Here is a 26,448-nt window from a genome sequence, read left to right as displayed (position 1 = left end):
TAAGAAGAAAAAAACTTTTGAATATTGTGGTCCTAGATTAAAGTTATGTCAAATGTATAAAATTGTTCTTTAATCTTGTGGCATTAGACATATCACGTAGAAAGCTGAAATTAAAATGTTACCTAAAAAAGGAAAGAGGTCATTCCTTTTGAAGCAGATTAAAAAGGAAAGTAGGATCATTCTTTTTTAAACAGAGTGAGTAGCTCATTTACTGATATCACTATGCAACATTTGGTTCATTATTTCACATTCATGGTTTTGCATATATGGAGATATCAAGAACGTTATTTCCTTTCAGTGTGATAACAAACACCTGTTACAATATGTAAGTCCAAGTTATTGTTAGTAGAATTTTGACTATTAACAGTGACGAGGGGAGAGAAAAGGTAGTGATGCAGTGCTTCTGTTACATTACTGGCCCTTTCCTTTCCACCAAAAATTTCAACTCATGTTGTTGGATAGTATGAAGACCTTTCTAAAAAATGTGAAAACGTCTTCAATACTGCATTATATTAGCAAACATATTCAGTTTATCTGATTGGAGTGTATGATAAAGATAAAGATATATCATTTACAAAATATTGATGGCTCGAGCTGGAAGCAACAAGACAGATGGGATCTAGTGAGGAGCCGATTTCTTCAATCAACATTTTGCTGAATGATCTATAATCTTCTATTTTACTAATTTGTGCACACCTCGACTAATTCAATGAATAACTTGGTATTAAGAGTGTCAGGTTTTAAGGAGTCGTTTGGTTTGAATACAAGTTATGATGAGATTAGTTATGCTGAGATTGTTTTTTATTGACTGTTTGGTTTGTTGTATTAAAACTAATATGCATGACATACTTTTTAAGAATAGGTTGTTTGTTTACAAAAATACCCTTCATTTTATTTAGGCTTTTTATATGTATTTTTTATAGAGCTTTATTTATTCACTTTTTAAAATAAATTACGTGAGTATGTTTAAATTTATATTTCATATGAATTGAAATAGGCTCGTGGGAAGCCTCTCCTCTTCACTATCATAAGTAAAATATTAATTAAAAACAAATCAATCATAATTTGAAGTAAAAACTGTATCAAAATAACCGAAAATATTGGATCAAAACTCCAAAAATGCTTCAAGAAAACAGCAATAAAGTGACCAAAATACACCAAACCAGCTGCAAAAACTGCACTAAAACAGCTAAAATTGGACAAAATTTGCATAAAAATAACCACAAAAATTGAACCAAATCTGAATTCAAACAGCAGCAAAAACTCCACCAAATCAGTAATAAAAACCGCATTAAAACGTCTATTAAGACTTTAAAAAAAAATAACAGCAAAACCTCCAAAAAATTGACCAAAATTGCACTAAAACACCTGCCAAAACTAGAGCAAGCACCTATAAATTTGTGTTAAGATTATTTCTTATTGAGTGTTTGATTTGTTGTATTAAAACAATATATATTGCATAAATTTTAAGAACAAGTTGTTTGTTTACAAAATTACCCTTCGTTTTATTTAGTTAATATTTTCTTTGCAAACTTTAATTATTTATTTTTAAAAATAAAACATTTATTTTATTTAGCTTAAATATTTTTGTTTATGCATTCTCATGGTAAGTACCATATGTATTTAAAAATATAACTTTTTTTTCTTATTTAGCTTAAAAATAGAATTTCCCTCTTTAAGTTTTATTAAAGTGAAAGAAGATTTATGGGAAATCAAAATATAAATAAACATAAGAATTAGTCAAATAAATTCATAAATAAAAATTATATTTATATAGTGTAATTTTTTAATAGAAAAATATAAATAATTATCCTAAAAATAAGAAGTAATGAATATTAGTATACATGATATTAAAATTAATGTAAATATACATAAATGTGAAAAATGATATATACAAAGGGTTTAAAGGGATATAGTTGTCATTTTCATATTCTATCCCGGGATAAATTATCCCGAGATTACTATACCACCAAATGGGAGGGATAACTTATCCCGATACTAATTCTTAATCCTGGGATAAGTTATCCCAAGCTTTCCAACCAAACAAGGAAATAAAGGGTACTTAAAAGTTATCACGGGATTAACTCTCCCTATCCATCACACCAAACGATCCCTAAAGGTTCTAAGAGTCTGACAAGTCGCGTCAAGTAGAATCTTGTTCTCAATTGTGAAGTGCTTTATATTTATAAATAGGAGGCTACAAAATATTTAGGAAACTTTAACTCTTTCAATACTAAAGTCATACGATAGAGTTGAACTCTATTAAGGTCTTCCTTCTAACTCTTGTTCTATGCATTTTAAAAATAAGCCTTCAAGAAGAGCTTTATTAAGAAGGCATGTCAATGAAAATGTGGAACCCGAAGTTCTTCAAGTTCTGATTAATCCTTTTGCTAGCAAGTGTCTCATGCGGAGTTTAGGGGTTCTACCTAATTGTTGGCCCAAGACATGACCGTTCAAATAAATAGGGATATTGTAGATCCCATGAACCCCAAATGTGGGTACGACAGCAATAAAGGTTAGACACTTCACGAGGATGAATCCTCCTAATTTCTTGGATCGGAAGTGGATGAGCATCCACAAGATTTACTTAAGGGAATCTATAAGATTTTGGTCATCATGGGGTGACTCTCTTTTCAAAGGCAAAATTGGTATCTTAGCAATTAAAAGGGGCTTCTCAAGTTTAGTATGATCAATAGAAGGAATAAAGGGGATTGGATACGGGTCCCTTGGATTGGGAAAAGTTCAAGGGGGCATTTCATGATCGGTTCTTCCCTTTGAGATGAGGGAAGCTAACGTGCAAAAGTTCATAAATCTAAGGCAAGGGAACATGAGTGTGAATGAGTACTCACTGAAGTTCACTCAATTGTTTAAGTATGCTCCGTGATGAGTCAGAGATGTTGACTCATTTGAGGCCTTTTTAGTTCAATAATTATTATCCTTAATGCATTTTTAAGACCATATTTAATGATTTATTGTATTTTGTAGATATGAAGGCTCAAGGACAAGGAAAGGATGAATCACACAAAAAGAGGCTAAAACATGGAAAAAAGCAATATCATGACATTGATGCTCGCCAAAAGACACTCGGCGACTTAACGAATATGCTAGACCTCGGCTAAAATGATAAGACTTTTAACTCAAATTCTCAAGATAGGTCGGCAAGAAGAAGATCTAAATGGCGTCTAGCCGAACTTAATCAAGGATCTAACAAGTGCAAGTCGAAAGTTACTGAACATTTAAGCCAAGTTGAAGACCAAAAAGGTGAGATTGGGTAATGGTCGGCAACTTGCCTAATGTGAAAGGTGAACCCCATCGAGCTCGCCAGCTGTGGTTCAAACATCTTAAGCCTGAAGACAAGGAAGGCAAGAAGAAGAACAAGACGACGACTCGTTGAATGAGTCGGCGAGCACGACTAGCATCATAGACTTGGAAAATTTATGAAGTTTTGACTAATTTTTATGGAATTATAAATAGCTAAAAGGAGAGAAAATATATATTTTTGGCTCATACAATCTGGATCTAAAACTTTTCTGAGTAGAATACAATCGAAACTTCTATTTTGTATAGTGATGAACAAGCTCATAACTCATAATTTTTAGGAATTCTGAAGTGAGTCTTTGAAATTAAAGTTGCAAATCATCAATCTGATGGTCGAGAATGTTTTTAGTATATTTTCTTTTACTTTTAACATGATTGGCTAAAATCCCTATTCTAGGGGAGTGTAAATAGAGTTGGGTTTTGATTAAATTGGTTGGATAATGTTATTTGCTCTATTTTACTTTTATTTTTATAAGCTAGAAACATTTGAAAAAATAGCAACAGGAAAAAATAGAAGTCCTCAATATAGAGGGAGAACTTTTTTTCCCTTACTTTTTATTCAAAAAAGGGGAGAATTTATAATGTTTACTTATTTATTTGTAAAAAATAAATATTAAGTTACAACAAATTAAATATTCAATAGTTAATAATTCTGGGAAACGACATAAATCCCCCCCCCCCCCCCCCCGCCGCCCCTCGAACTTATTACGAAAAGTCAGTTACACGCTTAAAATATTGTGACGACATATTACACATCTTAATTATTTTAAAGTGAATTTATTTAAATAGTTTAAGCGTGCAACTGACTTTTCGAGACAACTTTAGGGTTGGATTTATGCCCTTTCCCTATTATAATCTCTACATAATTAAATAATACATACACTACTAATACATACATAATTAATACCCGCATAACTAATATCTGCATAACTAAACCTTATGTAACTAAAACATACATAATTAATACATGCATAACTAAACTCTACATAATTAATATGGATACCTATATAACTAAACCCTATGTAACTAAAACTTATATAACTAATACCTATATAAAGTAAACCCTGAATAATTAATACTTGCATAACTCTACCTAATAACCGAACCTCCCCTTAATGCAGTGCAGGAATGGTGATTACTTCTCGTGGTCTGCAGCCATCGATGATCCAATTGCATGAACCCGTACCAGGATATGTTATAGAGGGCGTTTCTGTGGAATTCCCTTACAGGCCCTACTTCCCACAGATCGGCGTCATTAGAACGGTCCTGAGGACACTCCGTAGAACAGAGGCAGCTAGTTCATCACACTCGCTGATTGAGGTTCCTGCCGGCACTGGAAAATCATTAGCCCTTCTTTGTGCGGCTCTTAGTTGGCAACAACGTCTCAAGGACAATTCACGTTCTCAAGCACCAGCTTCAAGTACTTCATTTCGTTCCGCTCTTACTGACTTGTAAGATAATCAGCCATTGATTTCATTTTCTGTGTTTTCAGGGAACCCAGATACAGCGCCACCTGCTGCAAATAATGCGAAGAACAAGATACCTGCCATCTATTATGCGTGTAAGATACGATATTACTGAATCCTTTATAAAATGGAACCCTTAGAGACACCCTAGGCATTAGCGAGGAGTTAATATTTCAGATGATCACTCAACTTTCAATAGTTCACTTAGAAAGTCACTCAATTTTGAGTTGTTCACTTCAAAAGTCACTTAACTTTGTTTTATAACTCAAAAGTCATTCAACTATTAATAGTTCACTTAAAAAGTCACGTAACTATTGATATTTTACTTAAAAAGTCACCCAACTAATTTAAATTATTTTTTTCATTAAATTTTGTAAAATACAAAACAAAATTAACTATTTTTTTTTAAAAAAATAAGATGCTTATTTTAATTATTTTATTGAATTTTTTTGAAGTATAATTTTTCTTTTTACCTATTATTTTTTTTAAAATGGTACTGTGCTGCGTCTCTATTTTTTATTGTACTTCTTATCAATTCCAACTTCTTCTTCTTTTTTGGATCATTTTTTAACATATTTAATTCTAGTTATATAATTGATAAAACGGAAAAAGTTTTTTTATTGGGTCAATTGCTACAGTACGTTTTCCAAAAAAATTATTATTAAATAATTTAGATTAACAAAATAATTAAAATAAATATCTTATTATTTCTTTAAAAAAGTAGTTTAACATAAAAAATGAATTTCAATAAAATTTTATGAAAAAAAAATTTAAATTGATTGAATGACTTTCTAAGTGAAATATCAATAGTTGAGTGACTTTCTAAGTGAAACATCGATAGTTGAGTGACTTTTGAGTTATAAAGCAAAGTTGAGTGACTTTCTAAGAGAACAACTCAAAGTTGAGTGACTTTCTAAGTGAACAATTCAAAGCTGAGTGACCATCTAAGATATTAACTCCATTAGCGAGGGAATGTAGACCTTTTTAACGAGCAACAAACGTTAGGGCAGGGAATTGAACGAATTTGTGTATTGAAAATCAGGTCTGTTTTTTTTTTTTAATCCAGGTGTGTTTGGTAGGAAGGAAAATGCTTTTCTAAAAAATGTTTTCCTGATAAATAAATAGATATTTGACTTATTTTTTCATGTTTAGTTGGTGAGTAAAAAATATTTTTTAGCATTTGATTTATGAATGAATTTTTTTTTTTGAGAAAATATCTTTTACTTTTACTAGAAAGTAGAAAATAATTTTTGAATTGAAATTAAAAATATTTTTTTTAAAAAAAACTTAATTTTTTTTTTGGGAGGGGAGGGTGGGGTGGAGGGGGAGGACGGGTCACGGGTAGGGGTGGGGTGGAGTGAAAAAACTAAAATTGGAAATTGGGAATAATTTTAAAAACAAACTTTAAATTATTTTTTTTGTGAGGGGGGAGATCAGGGTAGGGAGTGGGGGGGTGAAAAATAAAAAATTGAAATTGAAATTATTTTTAAAAAACAAACTTTAATTTTACTTTTTTGGGGGGTGGGGGAGGTGGTAGGGGGTGGCGGGGTGGGGGTGGGGATGAGGGTGAAAAATAAAAAAATGAAATTGAAAGTATTTTTAAAAAACAAACTTTAATTTTATTTTTTATTGGGGTGGGGGTGGGGGGCTGGGAGGTCGAGGGTAGGGGTAGTGAAAATAAAAAATTGAAATTAGAAATATTTTTTAAAAATAAATTTTAAATTTTTTGGGAGGTGGGGAGGGGGGGGTTGGGGGTCTAGGTTAGGGGGAGCGAAAATAAAAAATTGAAATTAGAAATATTTTTTAAAAATAAACTTTTAAATTTATTTTTTTTGGGGGGGGGGGGTGAGTGGTAGGGGGGTGGCTGGGGTGGGGGGGATCGGGATGAGGGTGGTGTAAAAAAATGAAAAATATTCTTTAAAATAAGCTTTATATTTATATTTTTTCAACAAAAAAATTGACTTTTTCAACAAAAGAGTGATTATTTGAAGTTGAAGGAAAGTTTTGAAAAATGTTTTCCTTAATTTTTGAAGGAAAATCATTTTCCTTAAATTTGAGAAAAGATGAGTTGATTTGGAAAATGAAAAAATTGAAAAATATTTTTCGGAAAATATTTTCCTTCTTGCCTAACACACCCCAAATGTAAATTCTCCGTAACACACACTCACCAAGTAGGTGTTCAAAGAGCTCCACAAAGCATTGCATCTCCAATAAGGATAGATAGAAACGTACAAACCATATACTCGTATGTTTTGCTTGCACCAAAAAGTGCAAGGTATAAACAACCATTCTTTAATTTGTGTACTGTTGTGTGTTTATTTTGAAGCATCTTTGATTCTCACTGGTGCACATAGGTACAATTCCTAAAAGTTTCTTCACTCTTTCCCCACTGCATCCTCTCCATGTCACTAATATATCTTTTAATGTCCTTGGCATTGCCCACATTATAATTTCATATGTTGAATCCTGTGGCCTATTATAATTAGTATACTGGGACCATTTGTTTTGAGCATGGTAACATTAGTCTATATATCCAATTCATCTTAAAATCCTGTAAACTGTTCTGCTTGTCTACAAAACATCACTTGTTCCTCTCTTTGCATACAGTTCACCAGATGCAAATAGGGACAATCTTCCATTTTATATTCCTTGGTTTCACCTAACTAGTCTTTCTCAAGCTAATAAACATCCTCCACAATTGATCTATCCACTTGCAATGCAAAAAGAGATGGTTGACTGTCTCAGCATGTTCTTTACACAAAAAACATCTTGAACATAGTTGAAAACCTCTCTTGTTTAGGTTCTTATGAGTCAATACTGCTTCTTTAGCTAAGAGCCATGTTGATACAGTTCACTTTGTAAAGCACTTTAACTTTCCATATCATCTTCCCCCAACCTCCTCTTCGTGCCTCTGGAGTAATGATGATATATTTGTTTTGGCCTTGTATCGTAATAAAGCTTATATACCTTTCATTCTCGTTGTATTTAAGAGTGCAGAAGAATTCTGCAAAATGGTCCTTTGTACTCCATCTCTTTATGACATTCCCTGTACTTTGGATGCTTCAATGAATACGGTCACCAACCACTTACAGATTTTAAAGCTAATAGTATCTTTCCTCATTAAATATCTACTGCGTTCTATTCATTCGTACAATGTATCTTCACCAGCGTGACATCTAGTTATTTCATAGGGCTTAAAACCCGCATTATAGAATATTGTGTTCTCATCTGGTCCGCCTCTGGCCATGGCTGGGGGAAGATGACCCAAAAAAAGGAAATAACTGACACTAGTTGAGAAGTGACTGTCATTGAGACTCGAGCCTGAGACTGAGCATCACCCTCTTCATAAACACTTGTACAGTTAGTATACTTGTACCATTGTGACTCTTTCTGCAATTGGAAAATATTTTCAGGAGGACACATGCACAACTTTCTCAAGTTGTCGGGGAATACCAAAAGACAGGTTTGATAATGGCTGTACTGGTAGGTTGCCCTTTTTCCTTTCAATAAGCTATTTTATTCTTTTCCAATCTTAGTTTTCATGTAATCAAATTTACATTATACCTAAATGCCCATGGTTATCATACACCTCCAAGGTTTAGTTCAAGGGGTAAATATTGAGGGGTTTGTGACTTAGGTCACATGTTTGATCCCTGCTCAATGCAAATGAACCTTGGTATTGAAGTGGACAAAGGTAGAGTAACATGTCCATTATCCAAGAGTTCAAGAGGTTGCCGTTGGTACTGAAGTAGTGTTTTCATCTTTCAGGACTTACGGAAACACTGCTGTACAAATGAGAACTAACAAGGTCATGCCGACATTGATATGGAATGGTGATTTTTCGTATACTCATATGAAATATGCTTTCCTATCTCTTTGCCGAATGTCATAATGTTATGGCATAAATTGCAGCAAGGGGTTATTAAAGAATTGGGAGGCTGGGTGCCCAGAATTCAAGTTAGTTTGACTTTCAACTGTTTCTATCATCTTTTATCTATAGATTGAAAATTGAGATGTTAATCATCTAATTTCTGAACAGAAATATTCAAAAAGTCAAAGACGATTCAACTCTTAAGAAAGGAGGGTGCTTCGAGGTTCATGCTATTGAAGACCTTGTTCAAGTTGGGAAGCATGTTAAAGGTGATAGTCTCTGTGTGAAGTTTTCCCATTATCCTCTATGTGAGGAGTGAACTTATCAGCAAATTATTATTCAATTTTCTGGCTGCTCATACTTTGCAGCACGTTCCATGGCTAATGATGCGGAGTTAGTGTTCTGTCCATACAGCTATATCATCAATCCAGTTATTAGGAGAGCATTGGACGTAAATATAGAAGGAAGCATTCTTATCATTGACGAATCCCAGTATGTATAGATATAAACCACTGACATCTGTTGCTTCCGTAGTAGCTTGTTTATTAAAATATTCTGGTACTGATATTGAAAATTTAATTATATTACAATATGCACTAGGTGTATTTGTAAAAAGAGATGACCCTTTTGTCAAAATAGCTGAGCTACAAATGCAGAATTTTGCCTGCTATAAAATGGAGAACACATTAATTCATCTTTAGGACTAGCGAATGGTCATTTTGTACAGCCTACCACAACTAATACTCTTTCTGATCCAAGTTGATAGATCTATTTTTCTTATCAGTTGTTTCAGTTTGATCAAATTTTTAGAGTTGCATACACTGTTTCATCTTTTAAAAATGAACTTCAGATATTGAGAAACACTTCAGAAATTGCTTTGAGTTATAATTCTTTCCAGTTCAAAATGATGAAGACAATTGATAACTTTTAGTTACAAATCACTATGCTCTGTCGGAAGTGAAATAAGAGAATTATTTCGAGACAGTATGCCTAAACACATTTTAAATATCAGATAAAAGTAATAATGCTTCATGAGAAGTATTGAAAAATGCATGTATCGTTAATTTAAATGAAGTCTATACATATCATTGTTTTAACTATTTCTTTGTATATTTGTTCTGGTTGATGTGATATCTGCAGCAATATAGAAGAAATTTGTCATGATGTTGGTAGTGTTGATGTTGGCATGAAGTGTTTGCTTGGTAAGCATTGACTAGCTTTTCTTTATTAATCTTTTCTTTGGGCAAAACTGAAAGAACACTTTCTACATCTTCCATTTTAGTTTGTCTCTTATCAGTTCTTGTTTTCTGTAAGATTTGTATTTTCATCTGTCTCATCTCGAGTGTTCTGATCCTGAGACTTACAAACCTTTGAAAGATATGATACTGGTAAGTACTGCAAACTTTTGAAGTTCGGTTGACAGCTTATAGAGCTTTTCCATCAGTTTGTATTTTCATGATTTTTGCAGAACATAAAGTGTTGGATGCAAGTTCAAGATCATTCTTTGCGCATGCAAAGCTCCACATGTTGGGCCTCATGGTGAGTAATGGTTTGGCTACTGTTCCTGCTTCAGATCTGAAGTAGACAGGCAAAACTAAACATATAACGTGAGCAGATCAAGTTTGTTGTTATCATTATCAATTGGTGGAACATTAGATAGCAAAAAGAGTACCCATTGCTTCTTATTATTAGGCTCTTTTGGATAATTGCAAATAGGTAAAGTGAGTAGACAAGAACTAGTTTCTTGCATTTTCCTTGTATTTTGCTAGTAAATTTGTTCTGCAAGCTTGAAACATACATTAGTGTTGGGGTTTATTTGCCCTGATTTCTTACCATAAATAGGTTTTCCTTTTAGGAAAAGGTTTTAATATTTTACTAGTCCTTTTCTTGTAGGAAAGGTTTAGGACTCTATAAATATAGGCTTGTTCCTTCTAACTTAATTAACATTCACAATGTAGTCCTAGGATTTTGAGAGTTGCGGTTATGGAGGAGAATTTTGTGCACCTCCTTGTATTCCGAGTGAATTGGTTGAGGTTGTTTCTCTCTATATTTTGTACTCTCATATTTATAGTGGATTGCTCATCTCATTTGTGGACGTAGGTCGATTGAACACGTTAAATCTGTCTCTTTTGGTGTGTTTCTCGTTTGTCTTCTTACTCGTGGTCTTTCGAGGTTTGCTTTGCTAGCTTTCGCATTACACCTGCTTATTTCGGTCCTAACAAGTGGTATCAGAGCCATGGTTCAATGATGGAACTAGGTTACATATGGGTGTTCATCTTGGCGGGTGTAGTTTTAGTCGCAACCTTTTTTGACAGTAATGAAGATCTTTGTTGGAGAAATTGTTTCAGAGAGGTTCTCTGTGTCGAGACGTAGATTTGATGGAGGAGATTATGGAGAAGAGATGCAAGATCCTAAAGATTATGTGAAGAAGGTGGACAAATTTATTTTGTCAGAAATTCAGGCCAAGGGGGAGATTTGTTGGGGTTTATTTGCCCTGATTTCTTACCATAAATAGGTTTTCCTTTTAGGAAAAGGTTTTAATATTTTACTAGTCCTTTTCTTGTAGGAAAGGTTTAGGACTCTATAAATATAGGCTTGTTCCTTCTAACTTAATTAGCATTCACAATGTAGTCCTAGGATTTTGAGAGTTGCGGTTATGGAGGAGAATTTTGTGCACCTCCTTGTATTCCGAGTGAATTGGTTGAGGTTGTTTCTCTCTATATTTTGTACTCTCATATTTATAGTGGATTGCTCATCTCATTTGTGGACGTAGGTCGATTGACTGAACCACGTTAAATCTGTCTCTTTTGGTGTGTTTCTAGTTTGTCTTCTTACTCGTGGTCTTTCGAGGTTTGCTTTGCTAGCTTTCGCATTACACCTGCTTATTTCGGTCCTAACAATTAGGATGTTGAAGGACTTTATCACTTTCCATACTGCTGAGCATACCTCTATTTGTCATCTTAGACAGGAAAGTATATTTTTCATTTTAAATAATACTTTACCTTGATTCGTAGCTATTAAATTTTGCATGACTTTCTTTAGTGTAGTGGGCAGTTTTAAGAAGTTGAAAGGGGACTTGGAATCAATTACTTCCTTTAATTTTGAAAAACAAGGCTTACATTGTTTTAAATGTTTCACGTTGGTAAGCCAAATATTCTAATTGTTCAGTGTCTACGAAAGCGCTTATGTTTTGGCGCACTTAAACATATGGGTGTATAAAGCCTTCAAAATTGACCTTCAACCATATTTGTATATGCGAAAAAAAGAAGTACCAAAATTCTTCAGTTTGATTACAAATTAGATCTGATCATATTTTTAAACAAGACGACAGCTACCAAATACTTATTAAACTTTAAGTCTCCGACTCAAGGTACTTCATGCTCAAACATTAGTCCAGGCAAAAATGCTTCTAGTTGTAACTAGTTTTCACAATCTACCTGTGTATGTTGTGTACTGTATATAGTACTCTGAGCACTGTATATATACACCTATTTATCTCATCTGCTCTAACTTAATTTGTAGGTGGACTGGTAAGGAAGCCTTGAATCAGCTATCAAAGGCCTCTGTGACAAAGGAGTCCTTTTCCAATTTACAGGAATGTGCCTCAAAGGTAAATTCTTGCTGATGCTGGTCTGTTTAGTTTTAAAGTAATGAATGTTGATGACTGGTTGTATAAGTCCCATGTTGTTTGAGGGAATGGGTTGTGACCTCCTTATTTGGTCTTGGGCAATCTTTCTCCCGTGAGCATGCTTTTGAGGTTGTGTTAGGCCCAAAATCCATATCCTCACATCGTATATGAGTTAAGACCCACCTGTCCCTATCATTATGATTCTCACTGTTGGGTCCTCGTGTCATATTATCAACACTCCAGTTGTATAGTCTTGAGGTGCTGTCGTGCTCTGGGGTGTTATGTCCCACATTGGTTGAGAAAATGGGTTCTGGCCTCCTTATATGGTCTTGGCAATTGTAGTTAATTAATGTGGAAACCCATAAAAAGAACAAAGGAGAACTTAAGAATAATGAAAGATTAGAACTATAAAGCAATGAAGAACAAGAAAGAAGAGATAACTTTATTTGATAATACAATCTTTTTTCACTGCTTAAGACTTACACTTATAATAAAGAACTAACTTCATGGTCCTAAAAATCAGCAACACATCTGCTGAAGATAAACAAACTGCTAGAGACTAGGTCAAGTTATTTGAGGAAAACTAAAGCTAATTTACTGCAGTAAATAAATAAAAGGTTGCAATCCTAAAACATAGCAACTAACACTCCTCCTTGGTTTAGGAACTACTGATTCCTAGTTTTTCTCCGAAAAACTCAAACTTGCCGAGGGAAAGGGGCTTGGTGAAAATGTCAGCAACCTGCTCATCACTCTTGCAGTAAAGAAGCTTCACTTCTCCATGTTTCTGCACGTCTCTTAAGAAAAACAACTTAATATTGAAATGCTTCGTTTTTGCATGAAAAACTGGATTATTAGCAATAGAAATTGCAGCTTGGTTATCAATAAAAACCTCAGTCCCTTCTTTTTACTCCATATTCAGATCACACATAATTTTCCTCAACCATAGTGCTTGATTCACAGCTGCTGTTGCAGCAATAAATTCTGCCTCAGCTGTTGATTGTGCTACTATATCTTGTTTCTTGGAATACCAAGAGAAAGCTCCTGACCCAAGATTGAAACAGAAACCTGAAACTTCATATCAGGTGCACCGCCCCAATCACTATCAGAGAATCCGTTAAGTCTAAACTTCTGACTTTTGTGAAACTTAACACCATAGTTGATAGTTCCCTTGATGTATCTGACAATTCTTTTAGCTGCTCTCAAGTGTAAATCACTTGCACAATGCATGAACCGAGACAAAAAACTCACTGCATACAGAATAGCAGGCCTAGTTGCAGTCAAATACATCAAGCAGCCAATAAGACTTCTATAATATGCCTCATCCACCTTTTCAGTTCCATCATCTTTGGAAAAAATTTCCTTTTGGTTCATTGGAGTACTCATAACTTTGCAATCTTCCATATGAAACTTTTTTAGGATTTCTTGAGCATATTTTTTCTGGCAAATGAACACATTGTCTTCATTTTGTTTGATCTCCACTCCAAGAAAGTACGCCATCAGTCCAAGGTCTGTCATTTCAAAGACCTTCATCATTTCCAACTTGAAGTCCTCAATTAGGCAAACCTTACTTCCTGTGACAAAGAGATCATCAACATACAAAGAAATAATAAGTATGTCTGCACCTGAACACTTAATATAAAGTGTAGACTCAGATAGGCTCTTCTTGAAGCCTAAACTGAGTAAATGATCATCAATCTTGCTATACCAAGCTCTTGGTGCTTGCTTTAAACCATAGAGAGCTTTCTTTAGCAAATAAACCTTATTTTCTTGCCCCTTGACAATAAAGCCATCTGGTTGCTCAACATAAATCTTCTCCTGGAGAAGACCATTGAGAAAGGCCAACTTAACATCAAGTTGATAAACTCTCCAACCTTTTTCCACTGTAATGGCTAGTAGCAATCTGATTGTGTCAAGTCGAGCAACTGGTGCGAAAGTTTCTGAGTAGTCTACTCCAAAGATCTGAGCGTAACCTTTCACTACAAGCCTCGCTTTGTGTTTGTTAATGGAACCATTAGCATTTAGCTTTGTCCTGAAGACCCATTTTACACCAATAATCTTTCTGTCTAGAGGTTTCTCAACAAGCACCCAGGTCTGATTTTTTTTTATCATCATCATCTCCTCCTTCATTACTGCCACCCATTTGTCATCCCCTTCTGCTTCCTCATAGCTTGCGGGCTCACAAATTGCAGTATTGCATCTCTGATAGATATCAGAGATCAACCGCATGCCTCTAACAGGAGGATCATCTACTAGATCTTTTGGATCTAATAGACTGTCAACTGGTGGATTGTTTTCAGGCTTCTCCCAGTTCCAGTGCTGGTCCTCAATGAAGTGGACATCTCTACTTACGACAATTTTCTCTGTTTGAGGTTCATAGACCTTATATGCTTTGGAGAAAATACTGTAGCCTATAAAGATGCTAGGAACTGCCTTCTTGTCAAGCTTATCTCTTTTAACCTGTGGTATATAAGAGAAACACAAGTAGCCAAAAATTCTGAGAAATTGCAATGAGGGTTTATGACCATACCATGCTTCATATGGTGTTTTATCCTTTACAAATCTGAAGGAAGTCTGTTTTGCAAAAAAACAGCAGTGCTGGCAGCCTCCGCCCAGAAGTTTTTTGGTAGTTGTTTCTCATGTAGCATGCACCTAGTCATCTCCATTATAGTTTTGTTTTTCCGCTCACTAACTCCATTTTGTTGTGGAGTATAAGGGACTGTTAGCTGATGTTCTATACCAGCTTTGTCACAGAGTAATTTGAACTGATTTGAAGTGTACTCCTTCCCATTATAATTTTGCAGCCACTTTGATTTTCCACTTTTGCCTTAAAATTCCAAAACACATCAGCTACCTCAGACTTGAATTTTAAGAAAAAAATCCAGGTCAGTCTTGTTAGATCATCAATAAATACAATGTAGTAAAGACTACCATTTAAAGATGGTGTTCTATGAGGTCCACACAAGTCTGTATGAATGAGCTGAAGCTTTTTTTATGCTCTCCAAGTTGTTTTGGGAAAGGGCAGTCTGTTCATCTTTCCAAGTAAACAAGCTTGGCAATCTGTCCACCGATTCTGCAATCTTGGTAGATCATTCACAAGTTCCTTTCTTTGCAAGAACATCATACCTTGATGATGAAAATGACCCATTCTTTTATGTCAAACTTCTGTAGAGTTGTCTATCATAAGGAAAGCTATCTGCTCTTCTTCCAAAGGATTGAGCGGGAAACACCTCCCCTCCATTTTGACCTTGAATATCTCATCGCCTGATGGATCTTCTATCACACAAGTTTTGTTTTTGAAGAACAGATTGAATCCATTCTCCATTAATTGACCAACACTGAGAAGGTTTCGATCAAGGTCTGGAACATACAAAACATTTGCGATAAGCTTAGTTCTAGAGCCACTCATAATGGCTATGGCGCCCTTGCCTTTCACAGCAAGACACTCACCATTTCCAATTCTAACTTTCTTTGTCTCAGTGTTCCACAATTCTTTGAACAACATCTTATCAGATGTCATGTGGTTATAGCAACCACTATCAATTAACCAACTTTCACTTGAATCTAGGCTAGTGAAACAAGTTGCAACAAAAAGGTGATCTTTTTCTTGATCAGCAACTTGAGCTTCAACTTCAGGCTGCTAAATTTTGGCTTTACAATTACAGCTTCATGACCCTGTTCATTGCACTTGCTGCATTTTGCATCAGGTCTCCTCCAACATTTGAAAGGAGGGTGACCTTTTTTTTTCACAATGCCGACAAAGAGGATAGCTAGCCTTCTTGCTTTTAGCAAAATTCTCACTATTTTGTCCTTGTATCTTCTTGTTCTGCTTCTTCTTGTTTCTTCCATCATCTTGATGTTTAACTAATAGGGCTCCTTCAACAACTCCTTTCTGTCTCATTACACGTCGTTGCTCTTGTGCTTGAAAAACACTTAAGAGCTCCGCTAGTGTAATTTTGGACAAGTCCTTAGTATTTTCTAAGGTTGTAACAGTAGCCTCAATTTTTTCAGGTACTGTTACAAGGATTTTCTCAACAATCCTTGAATCATTAAAAGTGGAACCCAACAATCTGACTCGATTTGCTATATTAAGAAGTCGGTCAGAATACTCCTTTATGGTTTCACTTTCCTTCATCCTTTGCAGCTCAAACTCACGTACTAAATTTAGCACTTGCATCCCTCAAATTCTTTCATCTCCTTCATACTCAGTCTTGAGATAATCCCATACCTCTTTTGCTAACTTCAGGGACATAATACGAGTAAAGATGGTGGATGAAACTGTTGTATACAAGCATGCCTTTGCCTTTGATTTCATGGTTTTCCTTTCCTTGTGATTTTTAATCTGCGCGATTATGGGATTGTTTGGTAAGAGAACAATCTCGTAATCATCTTCTACAGCTTCCCAGAGATCCAAAGCTTCTAGATATGTCTGCATTCTGACAACCCAGATCTGATAACTTTCTCCATTAAAAGCTGGTGGTGCCATTGAAGAAAAACTTGCTTCTCCGTCCATGGAATTCACTAAAACAGATTAATGAACACACACAAGTCCCTTAAGAATAAAAAGCTTTGATACCAATTGTAGTTAATTAATGTGGAAACCCAGAAAAAGAACAAAGGAGAACTTAAGAATAATGAAAGATTAGAACTATAAAGCAATGAAGAACAAGAAAGAAGAGATAACTTTATTTGATAATACAATCTTTTTCACTGCCTAAGACTTACACTTATAATAAAGAACTAACTTCATGGTCCAAAAAATCAGCAACACATCTGCTGAAGATAAACAAACTCCTAGAGACTAGGTCAAGAAGTTATTTGAGGAAAACTAAAGCTAATTTACAGCAGTAAATAAATAAAAGGCTGCAGTCCTAAAACATAGCAACTAACAACAATCATCCACAACTTGTTTTTAAGCTAGCGTTTGGCCATAGAAGTTGGGACTAGTTTTTGAAAATTTATCTTCAAATATCTTTTTGGCCATGAAATTTGATGAACAAAATCTGAATTTCAAATATTTTATAATATTTTTGTCACTTCAACTCACAAAATTTTCAAGTAAAATGCATGTCCAAACACAATTTCAAATTCCAATAGTTGTTTTGAAAATTTATCTTCAAATATTTGATTGGCCATGAAATTTGATCAAAAAAATCTGAACTTCAAATATTTTTGGGACTTTGACTCACAAAATTTCAAAAAAACAAATCCAAGTAAAATGCATGTCCAAACACAACTTTGAAGTTCAAAAATCACAACTTCAAATTCCAAAAATCACAACTTCTATAACTCAAATTTTCTAGTTTCAACTTCAAGGTCCATTTCGTCACGCTGGAGTAGTATATGAGGACATGTATAACTATTAATCTTAATCGTTGCTCTTGCTCTTACCCTAATCTCTTCTCATTTTTTCTTTCCCTGAAGGCCATCAAAGCTGCCTCTAAAGCTGTGCCAAAGACCGTCTACTTGTCTAACAATGAAGCACCATTATTAGAAGGCACTGCACCTTATTTCTATCTATACTAATCGCTACATTTATCTTTCAAAGAGAACTTCCTATATATTGACAATTATGAGTATCATTCAGGGCTATTCTCCTCACTTAATTACTTCTTCTCGGATGGTGTGAAACTGCGAGATCTTATCAGCTAGTTATACGATGCACCAAAAGAAATTCTGGCAAGTATCTGTGAGGAAGATGCTGCTTAGATCATTTAACATATTTGTGACAATAAATCAACACCAGTTACATATATTTGTTATGAATTGTAAGAAGAAATGCTTTGCCTGCAGCAAGTATGTTGAAGTGTTCTTTTTTCAAAAAACTTGGTATTCTAAATGCTTTTGCAGGGCATAAAGGATCTGATGGTTTGTTGAAAACTTTCTTGATCTTTACAACAAGTAGAGATACTTGGTGATTCTGTTGTTTCTCTCTGGTTCTATTCTGTTAAAGAAGGAAATTAGATAAACATTTTTATGCTTCAGACATGCCTATATAATGTGAAGCAGCTCAAGCCGCATCCATCACACAAAAGAATTTAAAAGGGGAAGAGAAATGGATGTTTTTATTTGCTTGTGACATGAGGACGACCACTAATGAAATTCTACTGTATATAGTCATAATGCTCTTATCCTTGGGCCAGAGATCTAATTTTATTTGTTGATAATTTGACAGTTGATTTGTTTATGTTACTATCCTCTATTAATGTGCAGGAGTTCTTAATGGTGAATGGGAAACTCCTTTGAGTTTGTGGTGCTTACATGCCAGCATTGAGTTCAAAGAAATTGCTGATTCTTGTCTATCAGTGATTCTAGCATCAGGGTATGTGCAATATCTTACAGCCTGGCCACTTCATTCAAGCACTAATCCTCGGTGATGTTTTGGAAGATTTTAGACAATTCCTTTTTCCTTTGGTCCGATTTGAAGTGAGCTTAATTGTCGAGCAAACTTTCAAGTGAATGGTGTATGGTTCAGTTTCATGAATATGCACCATATGCCAAATATTTCTTGTCTCTGTTTACTTTGCTTGTTTATGATCTATCCTTGCACATCTTTATTTTTTCCTTCTCCTTCCCTTTTACATATGATACCTCCGAAAGATAATTTGGAAAAGCTGCTGCTGTTGAAGTTCGAGTTTCTTCTTTGCTGTTGTGCATCATCTCTTCTTTTATTTACAGGACTCAATTTCCATTTAGCTCAGTTTCCTCTGAACTTGGTGTTACTTTTGGTAATACTTTCCAAGCTCCACACGTTATAGACGTTCAAAAACAGGTAAGTTAACATTTGACAATGTTTTGGGATTGGAGTTTATAGATGAACTCAATGCCAGTCCATGAATTGCAGTTATGGGCTGGTGTAATCTCGAGAGGACCAACAGGTGTTCCACTGAATGGAAGTTATGCAACATCTGCTTCAGATATTTTTAGGGTATTATGCGATATTTATGCTAAATGTTCATTTGTCAATATGTATTTCCCTCCTTGTCTAATGTTGCAGCATTCTTCATGCAGAGTGAACTTTGCAGTTCTTTGGAGGAAATATTCAAGATTGTTCCAGGTGGTTGTATTGTCTTTTTTCCAAGCTATAGCATGTTGAATGATATATGTCAACACTGGAAACTGTCAAAACAATGGGACAGACTTACTGCTCAAAAGACCATTTTCGTTGGTAAGAATCATTAATCCCATTTTTTAAACATATTTGCCCATAAACAGGCAGCATGATAGTAAAGATTATCCGAACTGTTCATTGCATGCTTTTCCATTGACGCACTGGAATAGATCATGCTTGCCAATTTTTGATTTCACTGGTGCAATTAATTCTCTTTTTGATGGCTTTGTTTTTGTTTAGAGACAAGACAGGATCAAAAGAGCTTTGAAACCACTTTGGCTGGTTACTTCAGTTCTATTAACCAAAGGGAGAAACTACCGATGGGAAGTAATGAAAAGGAAAAACGGCCAGCACTTGGTGACAGTACTTCACATGAAAACAAGAAACAGGGAGCTGCTTTTCTTGCTGTTTATCGAGGAAAGGTACATCAGGGTTAATTACACCTGTCAAGTTGTATGATTTTTCTAGTACTTGAATCATCACAAATGGCTATCTTGTGGAAGTTCAGTGTGTCTGGTCCAACTGTCCACTTGGTCAGTTGACAACATTGAGCTAATCACAACCCTACCTGCTTTTCTATGCTCTAAGTTGTTGCAATATGTAATTGTGTAATTTACAAAGTTCAACTTACAATCTTATCAAGGGAAATTAGTCTTTTGCATTTGGCGACTTACAAAATTCCAGTAGACTTGAATACAACTGTGTTTTTAAAAAATTCAAAACACTTCGCAAGAGACTAAGAAAATAGTTGGAACTAAGGATTTGTTAATTTTTAGAGATATAATTAAGTAAATTAAAGTGTGCTCTATCTAACAATTTAAGCTTTTAGATAAAATGATCACACGCTTCAATATGGTCTCCAAGAAGGCAAAGGTCGTGGGTTCAAATTTCAGTGCCTCCCATTATCAGAATAAACTTTCATTTGTTTGGCTCATGAAAAAGAATTAAGCCCGCATGTGAAAATGCGTGTTGGAGATATTAAGTAAATAAAAGTGCTCTCTCTCTATCAACTTAAGGCTTTAGATGAGATGGTCACACCCTTCAGTATAGATCATGAATGCTTCCGGTCTTTCTCAACTCTTAGATTATTTGAATATTGAGGAAGAATTAAATTTTGAAGAAATTTATTGATTCATATTAACTCAGTTTAGGTTTATTAATTTGTATAATGGAGGTGTTGCATCCCTTTTGTGGCCTATTACCATTGATTCAGAATTTCTTAGGGGTTATTAACCTTTTTGATACATCATAAAATGGTGCCATTTTGGAGTTTTGCCACTATTCCCAGCATTAAGCAAATATTGTTTGCGATGTTGCTACTATTGTATGGTTTTAGAGCTGTTTTTTTCTTAAATAACCTGGTAGTATAAACATATAGCTTTACAGCCTTATCTCCTTGAATAGAAGCCATTACATGGTAGATAGTGAACAACTTAAAGATCGTACACTGTAATTTAGAGTTTTCAAAAATTCAATTTTCCAGGAAAATACTTTCTATGGACAGACTAACAAACAGACTTTTTCATCCACACAGTTTTGGAGAGAATACTTCGTAGAAAGTGCAGTAGAAATTTTTACTTTTCATGTCAACAAGACTTGTCTAGATACTTCACTAATGAGTCCCTCGTCTGTGATAATATAGTACTTTTGCAGCAGAATCAAGTCAGGATTTTATTAGCAGTTACTTTATTTTTATTTATGAAGAAACTGTTAGGCACTTTGTCTCATGCATAGTTTATTAGCTTCAAAATCCATCTTCATTATATCTCTTTCTTCACACTTTGAAAGCAAAGGAAATGGAGCTTTGGCCACTTTTTTCTGTAAGACTATTCAAACTTAAAAAGATTGGATATCTGAATAAGCAAGTGGTTTCTGCAGATTTCTGAAGGCATTGACTTTTCTTATGAGAAGGCTCGTGCAGTTGTATCCTTTTTTCTCTCTTTGAATTAAGTTACAATGTCTTCCTGGAATTTGATAAATGCCGGCAGAAATTTTGGAAGAAAATCCTGAGATTCTTATGTGGAATCTTATAGGTGGCAATTCGTTTTTATATTGCAAGTATATTTGCATGGGCTTTTAGTTCCACAGTTTTCGGTTGTTATGATTATTTTCTTAACTAAATTAGATTTTTATAGGCATTCCATATCCAGATAAGTAAGAAATCTCTTTTCATATGAATTTCTATTGATTCATTTATGTTACGGTGGCTAATATGGAACTCATTGTCCATCAGAGATGATCTTCGATTCAAGTTAAAGATGATGTTCAATAATGCTTATGCGAGCTACAGCGTCCAACTTCTACGTCTGAATATTGATCTTGTAAAAGGGGAGGATTGGTATAACATTCAGGCATTCAAAGCTCTTAACCAAGCTGCAGGTAGGCAATGCTGCCTCTGGTAGCTTTCTAAACATATATGTGTTTAGAGTTCTCTTTTTATCACATATATTGCAATTAGCAGGAGATAATTCTGTGACTCAAAACAAAATTGTTAGCAAGAGCATAATATAACAGATTCTTCCCGTTAATGTTTGTCATATATCAACATATCATGGCTTTTATCTTTGTAGTTGTTGCAGTTGCAGACTTGTATTGGCTTAAAAAAAATAGTTTTTAAGTCAAAAATAAAAAGTCAAACTGAAATGCCTTTTAAGTCAAAAAATAAAAAGTAGGGGAAGACCTACTTTTGGTTTCTAACTTATTTTAAGTCATTTTTTACCGTACCAAACACTTCGTAACTTATTTTAAGTCATTTTTGAGTTATTTTAAGTTATTTTTTATATTTGTCAAACACTTCTAGAAGTCAAAAACTGACTCAAAAGTAGGTTTGACCGACTTTTAATCCAATCCAAATGGGCTTAGTTATTGAAGACTTACCCAAAAAGTTTATCTTTGTTGTATGGTTAGCTTGTAACTAAATTCTCTTAATGATGTTAGCGTATTGATTATGATATAGTTGTTCTTTTTTCGTTGCAGGTCGCTGCATACGTCCTAGGCATGACTATGGAGCTTTCATCTTTATAGGTACTTAAGCTATTCCTTCTTTGATTGCGTAAAAGAGAAAAAGAAAAGAGACCTTTTCTTTGCTAAATCGGCGAGTATGCTCATAAAAAGGAGTTGCTTTTATCAGTTTCAAAAAAAGGAGTTGCTTTTATTGTTGATCAAGTTAAAATATTTTCATTCATAAACATGGTCAAACAGATCGTATACTAGGGGTATACCAAAAGGTAAAGAATCTACATAATATGATTCTCTACAAACTCCACCCAATCATCTATACAACAAGGGGTTTTTTTATTACAAAAAAAGAAAAATAAGGGAATGGAGACTACTCAATTGAGAGAAGCTTGATTTCTACTCCTTCCAAAGCTCTCTTCTTTCTCTCTCCAAACTACCCACATCCGTGCAATCATAAGCACATTCCAAGCTCTTCGTCTTCTCCTCCTCCCTCTCTAACTTAACATCAAATTTTCCAACGTTTTTTGCATTGTCCAAGGAGTGCCAAACCACTTGGGGTCGTTTGGTACAAAGATTAATAACTCAGGGATTATTTTTTGTCAAGTGTTTGGTTCTTTGCTTACCACCTCATCTTGTGTTTGGATTATAATTCTATAAATAACTTCTTTCTAATTATACCCTTAAATTATTATGGAATTTTCTATTTTTAATTGGGTCAAAGTAGATAATTGTCGGACAATATTATTTTCTAATTACTTTAATTCTAATGAGCTAAGAGAAGAACAATTTTGTTGTCATATTTGCTTTTTTTCACTTGTGGTAAATAATTTTCATATTAATAAATTGATCACTCAGAAAACGTCATTTTCAATTTGAAAAGGATAGTCCATCTACATTTAAAACCGAAAAGATAGTAAATAATAGTAAAATTGAACAAACTGTCTACATTTACATATAAAAATTGCAAGTTGTAGTTTTAATATATATGGAATTTTATAAATTGTTCAAAATACAAATAATTAGGAAATCACACACACACACACGTGGTGATATATTTGTCTTTTCAATTAGTAAATGCTAAATAATTCACATTTCAAATATTGTATTGATTTGTGTTGGATTTATTTAGCAATAAACAACTCTCTCTAAATAATAAAATTTGTAAGTTAATTTATTTTAAAAAATTTACTAGTAAAAATATAAAACACAAAATCAAGAAAATAAATAAAATGATTAATAGGATTTGAGGGATATTTTTGTCTTTACATAGATAATCCCATGGTATTAAATCCCTTGTATTACTAATACCACCAAATGGGAGGTATTAGTTACATATCCTATAATACCATGTAGAGTGGATTAGTTATACATAGACCCAAAATTCATACCAAACATAGTAGTACTAAATAATACCATACATAATATATGGACTATTTCTCCTAATACTTCCTACCAAACGACCCCTTAGGCTTATCCCACACCATAATCTCATTGTTATCCTACAATGTAGAAGAACATGATCCACGTCTTCACCCCCTTCCTTGCACATGTAACACCAGGGTAGTTTATAGGTTTGTCACCTATTAGAAGCTAACATCTTGATCTTCTCCAATATTGCGGGCATATTGCTTTGTGAGAGCTACACCTGAGCTAGACATATCAAAATGTGCAAGGAGTCCTTGGTGTGCAAGTGCGTAGATAGAATGTTGTGTAACCACGAACACTTGGACCTAACCTTTTGGGTGGAATGCTGATATAAATATTCAGAGCTTCTTTCACTTTGGTACTCTTTGACAAACGAACGAAATATCTTATTTATCTAAATATATATTTCGACAATTTTTTTTTATATTTTTAGAAGTATTTAACAAGTTATTAGTGAACACTTGGAATATGTTCTACAATTTAGAGGTGTAGATCTTCAGTAGATCTTGGTGACTCAACAAATCTTCACGTCAATCCATATAGGAAACTAGAAATGCTACATCTTTTTGAGATAGATTAGAGCTTTGTTGTTTCTTCAGATCAGAAGATCTTTTTGTCAGTAATCTCAAATAGAACCCACCCCCCCCCCCCCCTCCCCTCTTCTTTTGACTACTTCTAATTGATTACAGTTTGGTGCATTAATTTGAGAAATGGTGCATCAATGTCTTTAATAGTTTTGAATAATTTGATGATTTTCTCTATTCTTGCTTATGAGTTATGTTAGTTATATTATCTCTATATCCATTTTGAATAATTTGATGATTTTCTCTATTCTTGGTTATATTATCTCTATATCCATTATTTATTATTTTTATTTTGTCTTTTTGCATGTAGATGAACGTTTTTCTGAAAAATCACAGAGAGACCATCTCTCAGACTGGTTCAAGGAAACAGTAATCAACTACAGTAGATATGAAGATGCAATTGAAAAAGTCTCTCACTTTTTCAACGCACAAAATGGGTAGCTAATCACTCTGAATCAATTCTTGTAATTCAAGTTCGTATCTGGTATCTATAGATACCACAACTTAAATTGTGAATGACTCAAAGAAAGGGTCAGCAGAATTCCACTAATTCTTTTGGAATTATCATTTACCTCTTGACACTTTGATGAACACTAAAATTTCTCCTATTATACCAACTTCATTATTACCTGATCTTTCCCCTAAAGAATGAAATCATCATAAAACTTTTCTTTGTTGCAACTGTAAGTCTTTGTAGAATTACAAACAAGAAGCCACGATAATATACAATCTCAGCACCAATGTCAAACAACTCGATCTAATTAAAACAGTAGTATCCCAATTTTCCAACAAGGAATCAAACCATGACTCAAAGATTGGTTCTTCACCGATAAAATGGAGAAAGAAAATGAAAAGAAGGGACCAAGATCTTATATCTTATATAAAAAAAGAATTGTGGCACCTTTGAAATTCAAGAATATACTTTTATGTTTTCGAATTTTTGACCAAAGTATGTCATTATTAAAATTAATTTACCAAAATAATATGTTTTTTTTGAAATTTTACAAAACTAGTATAAACGTAGTTCACAGTAACGTTTTAGGTTATATTTTATTTTAAAAAAATCAATAACAAAAAGATAAAAAACTAACAGATTAAATAGACATAAAACGTTATTGTGAGTAACGTTTTATAATTCGTTACTTTGAGGCACGTTTTACAGCTAAAACGTGACTCACAGTAACGCTTTTCTGAAATGACTGAAAATTAAAAAAAACAATCTTGTACATGCCTCATTCAACTTTATTAAACTTTCCACTATTAAAATGAATAGATATATTTTACACATATATATTCACATATATAAATTTCTCTTTTCTTCTCTTTTCATACATAGATAATACTTTTGCAAGGAAAATAAGTTGTGAGGAGGCTTTACTACAATATCAATTAATTCCTTTGTCTCTTCTATTATGATGTAAGCCATCATATTTTTTTTAATAGTTGGTTTGCTTACTTATTACATCAATTTTAATTCAATAACTTCTTTATTGATAGTCTAATATTTAATAATGATAAGAAACCAATTGGTATAATATTTAGAAGGGATGCTATCTTAGGCTTGAATTAAGAAGATCTCTCATATGATTTATTTACAAATTTTGAAATTGAAACGATACAAAACAAGCTCCAATTTGTGTAAAGTCATCCTCACTTTTTTTTTCTTTTGTTCAAAAAAAGTATTGTCTATGTGAAAAGAGAAAGAAAAGAGAAAATCATATATATTTCAAATGAAGGTATGTACAAAATATATCTATCCATTTTAATAGTGGAAATTTGAATAATGAATGAGAGATGTACAAGATTGGATTTCAATTTTCACCATTGAGAAACGTTACTGTGAGTCACGTTTTAGCTGTAAAACGTGCTTCAGAGTAACAAATTATAAAACGTTACTGACAATAACGTTTTATGTCTGTTTACTCTGTCAGATTTTTGTTTTTTTGTTATTCAATATTTTTGAATAAAATATAACCTAAAACATTATTGTGAACTACGTTTATACTAGTTTTGTAAAAATTTTAAAAAACGTATTATTTTGGTAAATTAATTTTTATAATAGCTTACTTTGGTAAAAAAATTCTATGTTT

At 33.7% G+C, this 26,448-nt stretch overlaps 1 pseudogene; it reads left to right on the top strand.

The window, feature by feature from the left end:
- The first annotated feature begins 4,446 nt into the window (after positions 1 to 4,446).
- On the top strand, positions 4,447 to 24,799 carry LOC125825109 (uncharacterized; annotated as a pseudogene).
- Positions 24,800 to 26,448: the final 1,649 nt, after the last annotated feature.

The sequence above is a fragment of the Solanum verrucosum genome, unplaced genomic scaffold (assembly GCF_900185275.1).
Source record: "Solanum verrucosum unplaced genomic scaffold, falcon-dt-bn FXZP01000206.1, whole genome shotgun sequence".
Lineage (NCBI taxonomy): Eukaryota > Viridiplantae > Streptophyta > Magnoliopsida > Solanales > Solanaceae > Solanum > Solanum verrucosum.
Note: the sequence above shows the minus strand (reverse complement) of the source record. Positions and strands in the feature narration are given on the sequence as shown.